Below are 13995 nucleotides of genomic sequence, written 5' to 3'. Positions count from 1 at the left end.
TTCACACGTTTCGGATTCGAAAAACTCGACGAGTAACGGAGCGGAACAAATAATAGGAAAAGAAAAACAATCACAGATGCACACCAAGATTTTTACTTGGTCGGAGCCTAGGACGACTCCTACTCCAAGGCTCACGCTCTTTGAACATTTACTTTGGACAACAACTATATCGCGCAAAAGTTTACATAAATGCAATACAAATAATACAGAAAGTAAGCTTATACCGACAACAGAAAATAGTAATCTGAAGCTCCTGGTTGTCGGGGCCTTGCTATAGCACTTCTGGGTCGTTTCTTGAGCAGCAGACAGTAGAGGATCACTTCAGTATTGTTGTTCTAAGGTTGATGTTTGAAACCCCTTATAAAGCCTGCTGGAGGCACCTCAAAGTCCATTCAAGGCGCCTCAAACCTACCGAGTCAGCCACGTGGATCAGCGCTGAAACCTTCTCCTTTGATCCACTTGAAGGCGCCTCCATGCCAGTCCAAGGCGCCTCCAATCTGCAGTCCAAGGCGCCTCCAGTTCAGTCTGAGGCGCCTCCAGCTCTGTCGCGCGCAAGCTCTACTCCTTTGCACCCGAGACACCTCCAAGCTCCATGAAAGCACCTCAGACACTGTTCATCCGAGTCTTAAGGTTGCTCCTTTGTACCTGCAAGATACGTTAGTTCAAAAGATACCCTGCAACACAAAGTTAGCACTTAATATCATAAATATAAAGTCTGACAGTTATCGGACTGTCCGGTTCTGACTTCGGATTTCCAACCGGAAACTCTAGGTCGAGCCGACGCCTACTGTTCCCTCTTCCGGGGAACGCGTCCTCACCTACTCCTCTGGGGAGAGCATACCTGATGTCAGTCCGGTCCTCCAGACCGACTGAACTTTTTGCCTAGGGTTACCACCCCCTAGAACCTAGGGTTACCACCACCTTGGGTTTTTTCTCCACCTAGGGTTACCTCCCCTAGGACCTAAGGTTACCCCCCTTAAGATTTCTCCTCCACCTAGGGTTATCACCCCCTAGGACCTAGGGTTACCACCTCCTAGGATTTTTCTCCACCTAGGGTTACCACCCCCTAGGACCTAGGATTACCACCGTCTAGAGATTTTCTCTTGCCTAACCGCAGTTAGGACTTTCTTGCAAACTTGTTTAAGCTCATTAGATAACAATTTAATTTAACTTTAAGTCCCTTTTTGCCATTATCAAAACTAAGGTTCAATTGTCAGATGTTTTCCGCACCAACAATGACTCCCGACTCCTGATTCCCAACAACCCTCAGTGGCTGACTCCCATCGACCCTTAGTGGTTGATTCCCAACTTCTCTCAACTCCCAGCGACTCCCGACTCCTAGCGACCCTCAATGGTTGACTCCCAGTGACTCCAAGCGACCCTCGGTGGTGGATTCCCAGCTGCTCCCGACTCTGGGTTACCCCCGGCTACCAATTACCGACTGTTGACTCTTGACTCACATTTCAGGTTCCCTCAAACTAAACTAAAACGGTTGCAGATATCAAGAATTAGAGCAATGAAGCGTTACGTTATTCCTGAAGGATAATGAATCATGCAGTCATTATCCTGAGAATGGTAGAAAACACAACCATTAACTCTGATATAAATGGGGCGTAATGGACATTTTATTCTGGGGAATGTTGCCACAATAGCTAGAAACAATGGGGCGTGGGGAGAACGTGCTAGTGCGGTCCGGCCCTATAAAAGGTAGTTGATTCCCATGAGCAAAGATATGCACGGGCATACTTCCAAAATCCTAATTTTCAGTAACTATTCTCTTATTCATAGAGAATTGACTTGAGTATCGAAGTGACTTCGCTGGGGACTTCCCTAACTGTCATTCTGACTCATTTTCTAGGAATTCTTCTTCACAGAATGAGAGCCACATCACTTTCCTAATCGACAGTAATAGTAGTGCGTTGTCGGCCAGTTAGACATCTAAGTTCTCAGGCAGGATTAAATTGATGTCGTCTATGGGAAGTCTAAGTTAAGAACTAGACCGAGACGTTAGATAAATGACACCGAATGATCCAACGTGGAAACTAATGAAGGGTCAAATGGTATTACCACGATAACAGAAGAATTCAATAAGCTTATGATAGCTACTGTATAAACGGTGTTACAGGGACAACCCCGACCTTCAACATCCTCGGGGATTATCCTTTTGAATGGGCAGTCGTCCCAACCTATAGAGGTGCATCAACATTATAGCCAAGGTCGAATCGGCAAGGAGAAACCCCCAAAGAGGCGTGTTTGGCCTTTGTTAGTATTTCTTCTATGAGGTAGAAATCTATGGGGTCTTCAAGGGAAATTCCCAGTCGGAGTCCCCCAAAAGAAAAGATGTATGTAGCTAATAAAGCCGCCGATTCTAAAGGCCCCCGCTTTTCATCTAGAATTCTCAAAGATGAATTACCAAGGCATTTTTTAGCCCCACAAATTGAAGAATATAATGGTGCAACAGATCTTAAAGACCACCTCTACAAATTCAAAACTGTTGCCTTATTACATCAATACATAGATGGGGTCAAGTGTTGAATTTTTCTAACGACGTTGTCAGGCTCGGCACAAAGATGGTCCAATCGCCTTCCAACATCTTCCATACAGTCCTTCGAGGACTTTAAGACAGTGTTCATGAGGTGTTTAGCTACCAAATGGAGGTATTAGAAGATTCCTCATGATCTATTTGCCCTTAGGAAAAAGCCCAAGGAGTCCTTAAAAGACTATCTATAGAGGTTCAATCGGGTGGCCATGGATGCACCCTTGATTACTCCAAAAGTGCATGTTCTCATAGACTGATTCATAGGGATTTCCTTAGATCCCTAGTGAAAAAATCCCCAACTAACTTTGATGGGTTACAAACTCGAGCTATAAAATATATTCAAGTACAAGAGGCCCAATCTGACAAAAGAAAAGAAGCACCAACCCAAACCTTCACACCCACTCTAGTGGATCGGAAGACCCCTCTTCCTCCTTTGCGAAGTCAGGATTTCATGAATCACAAAGGAGAAAAAAGTTGTGCAAATAAAATTAAATAACTCAATGATAGAATCAAGTCGAGAGCCTATGGCGGGACCTTATTGTGATTTTCATCATTCGAGTACTCATTCCACTAGAGAATGCCAACAATATGTCATAGAGCTACGATTGGTTGTCAATCAAAGAAGAGCGAGATATAATCCACCGACCAAGAGACTTGTTGGATCTTATTATTGTCAATAGAATGAGGGGCAAAAGATGGATAGTGGGCAAAACTCAGAACAACAGTATCATTCTCATAAGCATCATTCTAACAGTACTCGACCACAATGATCCTTGACGAATCTAGATAAAAATAATGATAAGGACAAGGGTAAGGTCGACTCTCTAGGGATTATTAATATGATTTCTGGAGAATCGACAAATGGTGATGGCACACGGGCCAAGAAGGCCCACAGACTCCGATTAGAAAATTATGCGGCCAGCTTGAGTCGGGGTATCATTCTCGGTCCCATGATCAGCTTTGGTCCTAATAATCTGGAGGGAGTAGAGGTCCCTCATGAAGATATTATTGTGATTCAGACCATTATTGTCAATTACATAGTCAAACATGTATTTATCGACATAGGAAACTCTGTTAATATTCTTTTCAAAATGTCTTTAATCAATTACAGTTAGATGGAGAATAGATGCACCCCATGAACACCTCTTTATTTAGGTTTACGGGGCATCAGGTACAACCTATGGAGTAGATCGAGCTTTCCCTTTATCTAGGGGAAGAATCAAGAAGAAGGACTAGACGCACACCCTTCCTGGTGATGAATTCCAAGTCAACTTATAATGCTACATTAGGAAGACCAGCATTAAATGCTTTTCCAGACTATGGTCTCCACCTTCCATCAAAAATTTAAATTTCTAGTAGAAGGCCAAGTCAGGGAGGTAAAAGGAAGCCAATTGGCGGTAAGAAAATGTTATGTGGATGTAATCTGCATGGATCTTGAAATGCTCATCACACTCACGACACCTTTTTTCATACCAAGAAGTCGCCAGTAATCTGACCCGAGGGTCATCAAGAGGTGTAAATTCACCTGACCCAACTCAAGCAGGTTGTCTGGGTGGCCAGCAACCTCGCATCATGCCACAAAGGCGAGTTGATTGCTTATCTGTATCACAATCATGATATCTTCACCTGGTCACCTAAAGAGATGGCAGGGGTCTCTCATTCAATGATGGTTCATTGGTTGAACACTTTGCTAAGAGCTTGACTTGTGTGGCAAAGGAAGTGAAAATTCTCACCTGAGAAAAGTCAAGTGATCCAAGTGGAAGTGGATAAATTGCTAGAAGTCAGGTACATACGAGAGATTCAAGTTTCAACCTAGTTATCCAATATGGTGTTGGTCTTAAATCAGGAGGCAAGTTAAGACTTTGCATTGATTTCTGAGACCTTAACAAATCTTGCCCAGAGGATTGCTATCACTTCCTTGCATTGATCAATTGGTAGATACAACGACTGGCTATAAAATCATTTGCATGTTGGATGTTTTCCAAAGGTATCACCAAATCCCTTTAGCTCAAGAAGATCAAGAAAATGTTAGTTCATCACTCCCAATGAGATATTTTGCTACACTATTATGCCTTTTGGTTTGAAGAATACGGGGACAACCTACCAATGACTCATGGATTGAGTTTTCAACCATCAAACTGGGAAGAACGTGGAAGTATATATTGATAAAATTCTATTCAAATCTGCATGCACAGATACCCTCATTTCGAATATTGAAGAGATTTGTGCCACTCTCAAGCAATTCGGTCTTAAACAAAATCCTCACAAGTGTTTGTTTGAATTCAAGAGCGAAAATTTTTTGGAATATATTATCACTGAGCGAGGAATTGAGGATAATCAAGAGAAAGTTCAGGCCTTATAGAGCATGTTATCCCCTCGTAATCTTAAAGAAGCACTGTGGCTGGTGGGTCGTATCACAACATTATCTTAATTCATATCCCATGTGGCTTTCTAGAGTCTTCATTTCATCAAGGTATTAAGAAAAGTGGCTAAGTTCGAATGAGATGATACATGTGATCAAGCCTTCATAGAGTTAAAAGAATATTTATCTCGACTGCCCCACCTCTTCAAGCTGGTACCAGAAGAAATTTTGTGTGTGTATTTGTTAACCTCCGAAAAAGCAATCGATGTGGTTTTGTTAAGACAAGAGGACAAGGTGCAATATCCCATCTACTTTTGTGATCATCTATTAAAGGAGATGAAAAGCAAATATATCAATTTAGAGAAGTTGGCATGGGGGTTTACCTTAACTGCTCCAAGACTAAGATCCTACTTTTTAGCTCATCTGATTACTGGCCTCGCTAATAGAAATTTGGGATGAGTAATTATCAATCTGGAAGTATCGGGACAATTAATCAGATGGACCATTTAGTTGAGTGAATATAACATTCAATATCAATCAAGAACAGATATTAAGATTCAAGCCTTAGTTGATTTTGTTACGGAAGTACCAGGGCAAATGGTTGAAGGCATCTGGAGAGTTATGTGGATGACTCCTCTAATCGATAGGGTGGCAGAGTAGGAGTTCTACTGATATCTTCTCGAGAGCAAGCATTGTCTCTTTTTATCTGGCTAGATTTTCGAGCGTCCAATAATGAGGCTGAATATGAAGCTTTATTGTCAGGACTACAAGCTGATAAGCAAGTAGGAGCTTCTTGAGTCATAATCCACTTGGACTTTCAGTTGGTGGCTTAGTAGATAATTAGAAATTTTGAGATTAGAAAAGATAGATTACAAGGTCATGCCAAAGTTTTTGAAAAACTCCGAGCGTATTTCCAAGAGATCATTCTTTAAAAAGTTTCCAGAGTAAAAAATCAGAATGCAAACAAGCTGGCTAAATTGGCCAGTGCAATGTCTAGCAGGAGAACCGAGGACTACATATCCCAAGTATTGCTCATCTCTCGAGCTAATCAAATCACAAATCCAGATATATCACCTAATTGGAGGGCACCTATCATGGCTTACCTAGGGCAGAGAGTTCTCCCACTGACTCATCATAGTGTTGGTTAGTCCTAAGAAAATCATACCGGTTCCACTGTACAAAATTTTTTGTACAAGTGTCGAACCTTTCCTTAAATAACCTATTGTGTTCTTTAGAAGTTAAATTAGGAATCGCAGATGGAACTTAACATCATTGATTCCAAATTTAACTTATCTGTTCTTAATGGTTTAGATTTGAATCGCAAGCGGAACTTAACACTATTGATTCAAATCTACCTAGATTATTAATTCCATAAATATTAATTTCCAAAATTAGCTTCCAGGACTGCATGGCGAGGCACATGGCCTTCTTGGATATGGGAGCAACCACCACCGCCTAGGCAAAGCCTTTTAAGGAAAGCTAACATTTATTTCCTTAAATAACTCTAGGTTAACCAAAAAGAACAATCAAATCACAAATTCGACAAAATAAAAAAAAAACACAAACTCGAAAACAAATTCGAAAACTCTAGAATCTTATGCCTCTTGTGTTTGGTATTTCCATAAATAACTATACAAAGAAAACTAGTATGATGCGGAAAATAATTACTAGTTATACCTCTCTTTGTAAGCAAAATAACCTCTTGATCTTCTACCGTATTCCTCTTTTAATCTCGGACGTTGTGTGGGCAACGATCTTCCGAGACGAGAACCACCAAGCTCCTTCTTCTCCAAGCTAGATTCGGCCACCAAGAATTCTCCATGAGAGGTAGAGGTCCGACCACCACCACCAAGCTCCAAGGGATGCAAGAAACAAAACCTCCTTTCTCTCCTTCTTCTCCTAGCTTGAACCGGCCACCATCAAGAGCTCCAAGAGGGGATAAAACCGACCACTAGAGAAGAAGAGAAGAGGAGAGGGAGAACCTCTAAGGGCTGGCCACACCAAGGAGAAAAAGAGAGGAAGAAAAGAATAGAGTTGTTCACCATGAAGGCACCTCTACCCCCTCTTTTATAATCCTTAGTCTTAGCAAATAAGGAAATTTTAATAAAAACTTCCTTAATTCTTTTGCCATGAAAAGGAAAATTTATTTAATTAAAAATAATTTTCTCTTCTCCAAATTATTTGGCCGGCCACACTTCTCCCCAAAACAAGGAGAGTTTTAATTAAAACAAAATTTAAAACTTCCTAATTTGTTTCCGGAAAAATAAAAAATTTCTCCAATAATTTTAATCCCTTCATGATTGGTTAGTAAAAAGGAAATTTTATAAATTAAAATCTTTCTTTTAAACATGTGGATAATTTCCAAAAAGGAAAGTTATCTCTAAAAATTAAAATCTCTTTTCAATCTACAAATAAGGAAAGATATCAAATCTTTTCTTAATCTTTTGTAGAAACTAATAAAAGAGAATATTTAATTTTTAAACTCTCTTTTAAATTATGAACATGGTTAAAAAAGAAAAGTTTTCTCAAAATTAAAATCTCCTTTCAATCTACAAATAAGGAAAGATTTCAAATCTTTTCTTAATCTTTTGTAGAAAAGTATAAAAAGAAAGATTTAAATTTTAAACTCTCTTTTAAAACCATGATATCCACATAAGAAATAATTTTAATTAAAAATAAATTCCCTTTTAATATGGCCGGCCAATCAAGCTTAGGCTCCAAGCTATGGCCGGCCAATTAACTTGGCTCAACCTTTGGGTCTTGGCCGGCCCTAGCTTGGGTTCCAAGATAGCTTGGCCGGCCCCATTAGGATGGGTAAGAAGGTGGGTATGTGGTGGGTATAAATCTCTATATACAAGAGGCTACGATAGGGACCGAGAGGAGGAATTGGTTTTTGTCTCCCGATGAAATTAAGCTTCCCGTGTTCGCCCCGAACACACAACTTAATTCCATCAATAATAATTCATTCCACTAAAGAACTATTATTGAACTACCGCACCAATCTCAAATTACATTTTTGGGCTCCTTCTTATTATGAGTGTGTTAGTCTCCCTGTGTTTAAGATATCGAATGTCCACTAATTAAATGAGTTACTGACAACTCACTTAATTAATATCTTAGTCCAAAAGTAGTACCACTCAACCTTATCGTCATGTCGGACTAAGTCCACCTGCAGGGTTTAACATGACAATCTTTATGAGCTCCTCTTGGGGACATTATCAACCTAGATTACTAGGACACAGTTTCCTTCTATAATCAACAAGTCACATTATAAGTAACATCATTTCCCAACTTATCGGGCATATTGATTTATTGAACTAAATCTCACCCTTTGATAAGTCAAAGAAATAAATATTAAATATATGTGCTTGTTATTATATTAGGATTAAGAGCACACACTTCCATAATAACTAAGGTCTAGTTCTTTTATTAAATCACTATAAAAATAACTTACCTTAAATGGTCCTGCTCAATACACTCTAAGTGTACTAGTGTAATTATATAGTTAAGATAAACTAATACCTAATTACACTACGACCTTCCAATGGTTTGTTCCTTTCCATCTTAGTCGTGAGCTACTGTTTATAATTTATAAGGTGCTGATAACATGATCCTCTGTGTCTGACACCACACACCATGTTATCTACAATATAAATAATTGAACATCTACATTTGGTATATATAAATGTAGACACTTGACTAATGTGATTCTTATAAATGTTTATACAAAAGCTAGGCTTTTAATATACATTCCAACACATAGACCCGATTGATTAAGAAGAGGGTACCCTGGTTTACCCTTATTAGGGACACATTATATTAGCGGTTCTTTTCTTGACCTCTTCTCAAATGCTTGGGTCAAGAAGATGTCGATTATGTTATGAGAGAGATTCACGAGGATATTTGTGGTAATCATGCAAGAGGAAAAATATTAGCATAGAAAGTATTGCTACAAGAGTATTTTTGGATAATCCTGCAGACAAATGCAACTCGATTCATTGCTACTTGTCCCAACTATCAAAAACACCATAAACTATCTTATCACCCTACAAAATTCTTAAAAACCTCCATAGTGTCCTATCCCTTTGATCAGTGGGATATGAATATCGTAGGTCATTTTCCCATTGACAGACATCTAAAAAAGATTTTATTAGTAGTCGTTGATTACTTTTCCAAATGGGTGGAAATTGTGCCTCTAGCTAAATAACTTAGCAAGAGGTTATATAATTTTTATGAAAAAATATAGTCTGTCAATTTGGCTTGTCTCACAAGTTAGTTTTAGATAATGGTCGACAATTTAAATGTCAACATCTAAATGATTGGTGTGAGAGCTTCGACGTTCAATAGGATTTCACTTTAGTAGCTTATCTACAATTCAATGAACAAGTCGAAGTCATTAATCAAGAGATAATTAGAAGGCTAAAGATTAAGTTAGATCATGTTGGAGATACTATGATAGACAAGTTACCTAATATACTCTGGGCTTATCGAACAACTCTCCAGGAAAATACCATGATGACCACATTCCATCTTGTCTATGGTGGTAAGGCGGTCGTGACAGTGGAAGTCAGAGATGAATCTATCAGAAAAAGTGCTTATGGGTCGGACAATGATTGGTTACGCCTGCTCGACTTAGATCTGATTTCAAAAACAAGGGCAAAAGCTGCTATTCAACTCATGAAATATCATCAAAGGATGTGTCTCAGCTATAATAAACATGTGATATCCCGATCATTTCAAGTTGGAGATTTAGTTAGAAACAAAGTCAAGTCAATCGGGAATATTAGCAAGCTAGAGCCCCGATGGGAAGAATCGTTTAAAGTAATCGATAAGACGAACTCGGGGACATATTACCTAATGGACTCTCATGATAAAAAGTTGGACTGACCATAAAATGCCAACCACTTGAAATCATACTACTTTTAAGCTAGCTTAGTACCCTTAGCATTTAATCATTATGTTTGTCATTTTTCATGATATTTCCTTTTATTACAATGTGTACTTACTAGTTAAGCATGAATGAAAGTATTTTTTTTCCATATTGACTCCCTAAATTTCCCTGACTTAGACACAGTCAGGGTTGAAATCTTTCCAGTTGTGGTATCAATCTCACCTCTACAAAGGAGTCGAGCATATATCATATCGTCACCATCCTTTTCAAGGTTCAAACTCCTCCAACTTGGACATAGTCGGGATTGAGATCTTCTTGGCTGTTGTATCAACCTCACCCCTGCTAAGTGGTCGAGCACATACTGTATCACCCTCGTCCTTAGGGATCAAACTTCCCTGACTTAGATAAAGTCGGGATTGAGATCTTTTCGGCTATGGTATCAACATCACCCTTACAAAGGGATCGAGCATATATCATATTGCCCGGGTCCTTTTCAGGGCCCAAACTCCCTTGACATGGATATAGCCGAGGTCAAGATCTTCTCGGTTGTAGTATCAACCTCACTAGTGCTAAAGAGTCGAACATATACCATATTATTCGTGTCCTTTTCAGGACTCAAACTCCCCTAACTTAGACATAGTTGGGATCAAGATCTTCTCGACAGCGGTATTAACCTCACTCCTGCAAAGGGGTTGAACATATATCGTATCGTCCGCATCTTTTTCAGGTTCCAAACTCCCCCAACTTGGACATTATTGGGGTCGGGATTTTCTTGGTTGTGGTATCAACCTCACCCCTACTCAGGGGTCAAGCACATACTGTATTGCTTGCTTCCTTTTTAGGACCCAAATTCTCCTCATTTGGATATAATTGGGGTTGAGATTTTCTCAGCGATGGTATCAACCTCACCCCTACAAAGGGGTCAAGTATATACCGTATCACTCACATCATTTTTAGAGGCCAAACTATTCCAACTTGAACATAGTTAGGGTCGAGATCTTTCTGGCTGCGGTATCAACCTCATATCTATTAATGAGTCGAGTATATACTGTATCGCTCGCGTCCTTTTCAGAGCCCAAACTCCCTCGACTTGGACATAGTCAAGGTCAAGATTTTCTCGACTATGGTATCAACCTCACCCCTGCTAAGGGGTTGAGCACATACCGTATCTCTCATATCCTTTTTAGGGTGGATGCTTGGTCCGGCTATCTCGTTGCTTCGTTCGACGGTTAGTCCTCCTGAAGCGCTTCGGCTCTGATACCACTTGTAGGACCTTTGCGGCCGGCTAGAAGGAGGGTTGAATAACCCTGAAAAAAATAAAAGCAAAAACACCCTCCTCGAACTTTAAACTAACACTTGCAGAATAATAAAATAAACAGAAAATAACAAAAGACGAGGCACCGGATTTGACTTGGTTACAACCGGGGAGGTTGTTAATCCAAGGATGATGATCGCACTATTATCTCCTTCGGCCGGAGAAGCCTCTTTTATAGCAGTGTAGGCACAGAAAGACAGAAGCTTATCTAAACAGTGGAAGCGCACAAGTGTTGTTTACACTTTCTGAATTAATTGAAAAGCTTCTGGACCAAGGCTATATTTATAGCCTTGGTCGGAGCGCCTGGAAAGGTTCCGGGTGTCTTGGGGGGATAAATTTTATCCCCCAACATTCAGATCGAGATAAATCTCGATCTGGTCAACATACTGGGTTCGGGCGGCCCGGGCTGTTCCGGGCGCCCCGAAGCCTAAAGTTAACCTATGTTGACTTTTTCATCCGGGGACCACTGTTCCGGTTCATTTCACCTCGGTCCGGGTCTTCAACTCCGGATCCGCTCGCTTGGGTGATCTCTGCCATCCGGAAAAGGGCTCACCCGAATCCAAGTTTCGGTCTTCTCGAGTGGGCTTCCCTCCGGCTTCTCGTCCCTCAGAATCGCCACGTGTTTCTTTCTCGTCCACCGGCGTACTCATCCGCAGTATTCGTCCCTCGGACGCACCCGCATGCCGTTCTTCTCGCTAGCTGCGTCTCTTGCTCCCCGAGCAATCTTCCGCTCCGGCTTTCGTCCCTTGGAACCACCGCACGCTTCCTTCTCGTTCGTCGATGTACTCTTCTGCAGCACCTCGTCTCTCGGGCTGTCATCCTTCTCGCTAACTGCGTCTTCCGTTCGACTACATGTGTTCCTAAGCTCCTGCACACTTAGACACAAGGTTAGAAACACACAGGACCTAACTTAACTTGTTGTTCACACCAAAACAACCTTGGGGTTCCAACAATCTCCCCCTTTTTGGTGTGAGCAACCCAAGTTAAGTTAGGGTAAGAATAGACATAAAATAAATTTAACTAAATTTGCAATTAAGTACAAAAAATAAAACAAGTTAAATTTTGGTCTATCTCCCCCTAGACTTATATTTTTCCTTCTCCCCCTTTGATCACAAAAAAAAATGGGGTTCAAGAAAAAATCTAAGGGTAAAAACTTAGAAATTTTGAGTTTCTTTAAAAAATTTGCAATAATAAGCCGTCTCTTAAAAAAATTTTAAATAAGAGTTAAAAAAAAATTTAAGTGAAATTATAAGAAAAAAAATTCTAACTTAGACAGTTTTGCAAAAAAAAAAAAAAAATTCTAAAAACTTAAAGCAGAAATTTTTCAATTTCATAATAACCTTTAACTTAAAACATATCTTCTGAGAATTTTTCTAAGTATTAAAGAAAATTTTCTAAGAGGAAAAATATAAAAAAAAAATTCTAAGTTTAAAAAAAAAGATTTTCTTAAATCTTTGAAAATTTTTCTAAGTACTTAAATTTCTAAGTCAATTTCATGTAAAAGTATTTTTCTAATAAAATATTTTGAAAAAATGTTTGAAAAACTTTGGAAGCATTAATTAATTCTAATTTTAATGCTTTGACAGAAAGTTAATTAAATATTTATTTCAATATTTGGCTTCCAGGTCGTGACGAGGCACTAGGCCTTCTTGGTTATTGGAGCAACAACCACTTCCTTAGATAAAGTCTCATAGAGAAATTCATTGTTTAATTTTCTCACTGAAAAGCGCTAATTTTAATTTTAAAACTTAGACTAAGCAAGATTTAGGAACCCAATAATGGTTCCAGCCTACTAGATTGATTAAAAATTTCTTAGGGACATATTTTCTAGAGATATTCCTAATTTGTCCCTGGTGATATTTATAATACCAATTCAAATTTTTAAATCTTCTAAAATTAGATGAGCATGCATAATTTTTCAAGTTGTCTATTTGAATTTTCAAATCTTTATTTTCTAATTTCAGTTTTTCATTTTCCAATTTTGATTTATCTAATTTTTCTAACGAGCAGGATTTAGCTAAAATTATTTTTAAATTTTTTATTTCCTTTTCTAATTTACAGCAGTCTTTAGTTAAAAACTTAACAAACTTAAACAGTTTGTTGGGAGGAAAAGAACTTATCTGACTTACCTTGTCGAGTTCATTGTCCGTGTCTCCCCCTGAACTGCTGCTTTCTTCTGACGAAGCTCCCCCTTCATCGATGCTCTCGATGCTCATCTCGGAAGAGCTTGAATCGCAGTCGTCGTCTTGATGACTTGCCATCAGTGCGAGTCCGGAGAATGCCTCGACTTCCGATTCGGACGACGTATCATCCCACGTCGCCTTTAGGGCCTTTCGCTTTTGGATAGGCTTCTTACTCTTCTCCTTGTCCTTGTTCTTCAGCTTGGGGCAGTTGTCCTTGACATGCCCTTCTTCGTCGCAGTGGTAGCAGCGGATCATCCTTTTCTTCTTCCCCTGCGGATGGTTAGTAGATCTAGATTTACAAAGTTTCTTGAATCTTCTTACCATCATTACCATTTCCTCGTCGTCGAGAGAAGATTCCGACTCGGGTTTGTCTCTCGAAGTTTTGAGGGTGACGTTGTTCTTAGGCTCCTTCATTCCTGCACATCTTAACTCATGCACTTCAAATGTTGAAAAGAATTCTTCTAACGAAATTTTTTCTAAATCTTTAAAAATGTAAAAGGCATCTACTAATGATGCCCATTTGGTATTTCTAGGAAAGGAATTCAGTGCGTACCTGAGCGAATCTCGGTTACTTACCTTTTCTCCGAGATTCGAAAGTCTGGTAATAATTTCTTTTATTCTCGAGTGTAGATGCGCGACTGACTCGTCTTCCCCAAGTCGTAGGCTGGTGAGCTGATTGCGAAGCAGATCTCTTCTGGCGAGCTT

Source organism: Zingiber officinale, chromosome 9B (assembly GCF_018446385.1).
Source record: "Zingiber officinale cultivar Zhangliang chromosome 9B, Zo_v1.1, whole genome shotgun sequence".
Taxonomy (NCBI): domain Eukaryota; kingdom Viridiplantae; phylum Streptophyta; class Magnoliopsida; order Zingiberales; family Zingiberaceae; genus Zingiber; species Zingiber officinale.
Note: the sequence above shows the minus strand (reverse complement) of the source record.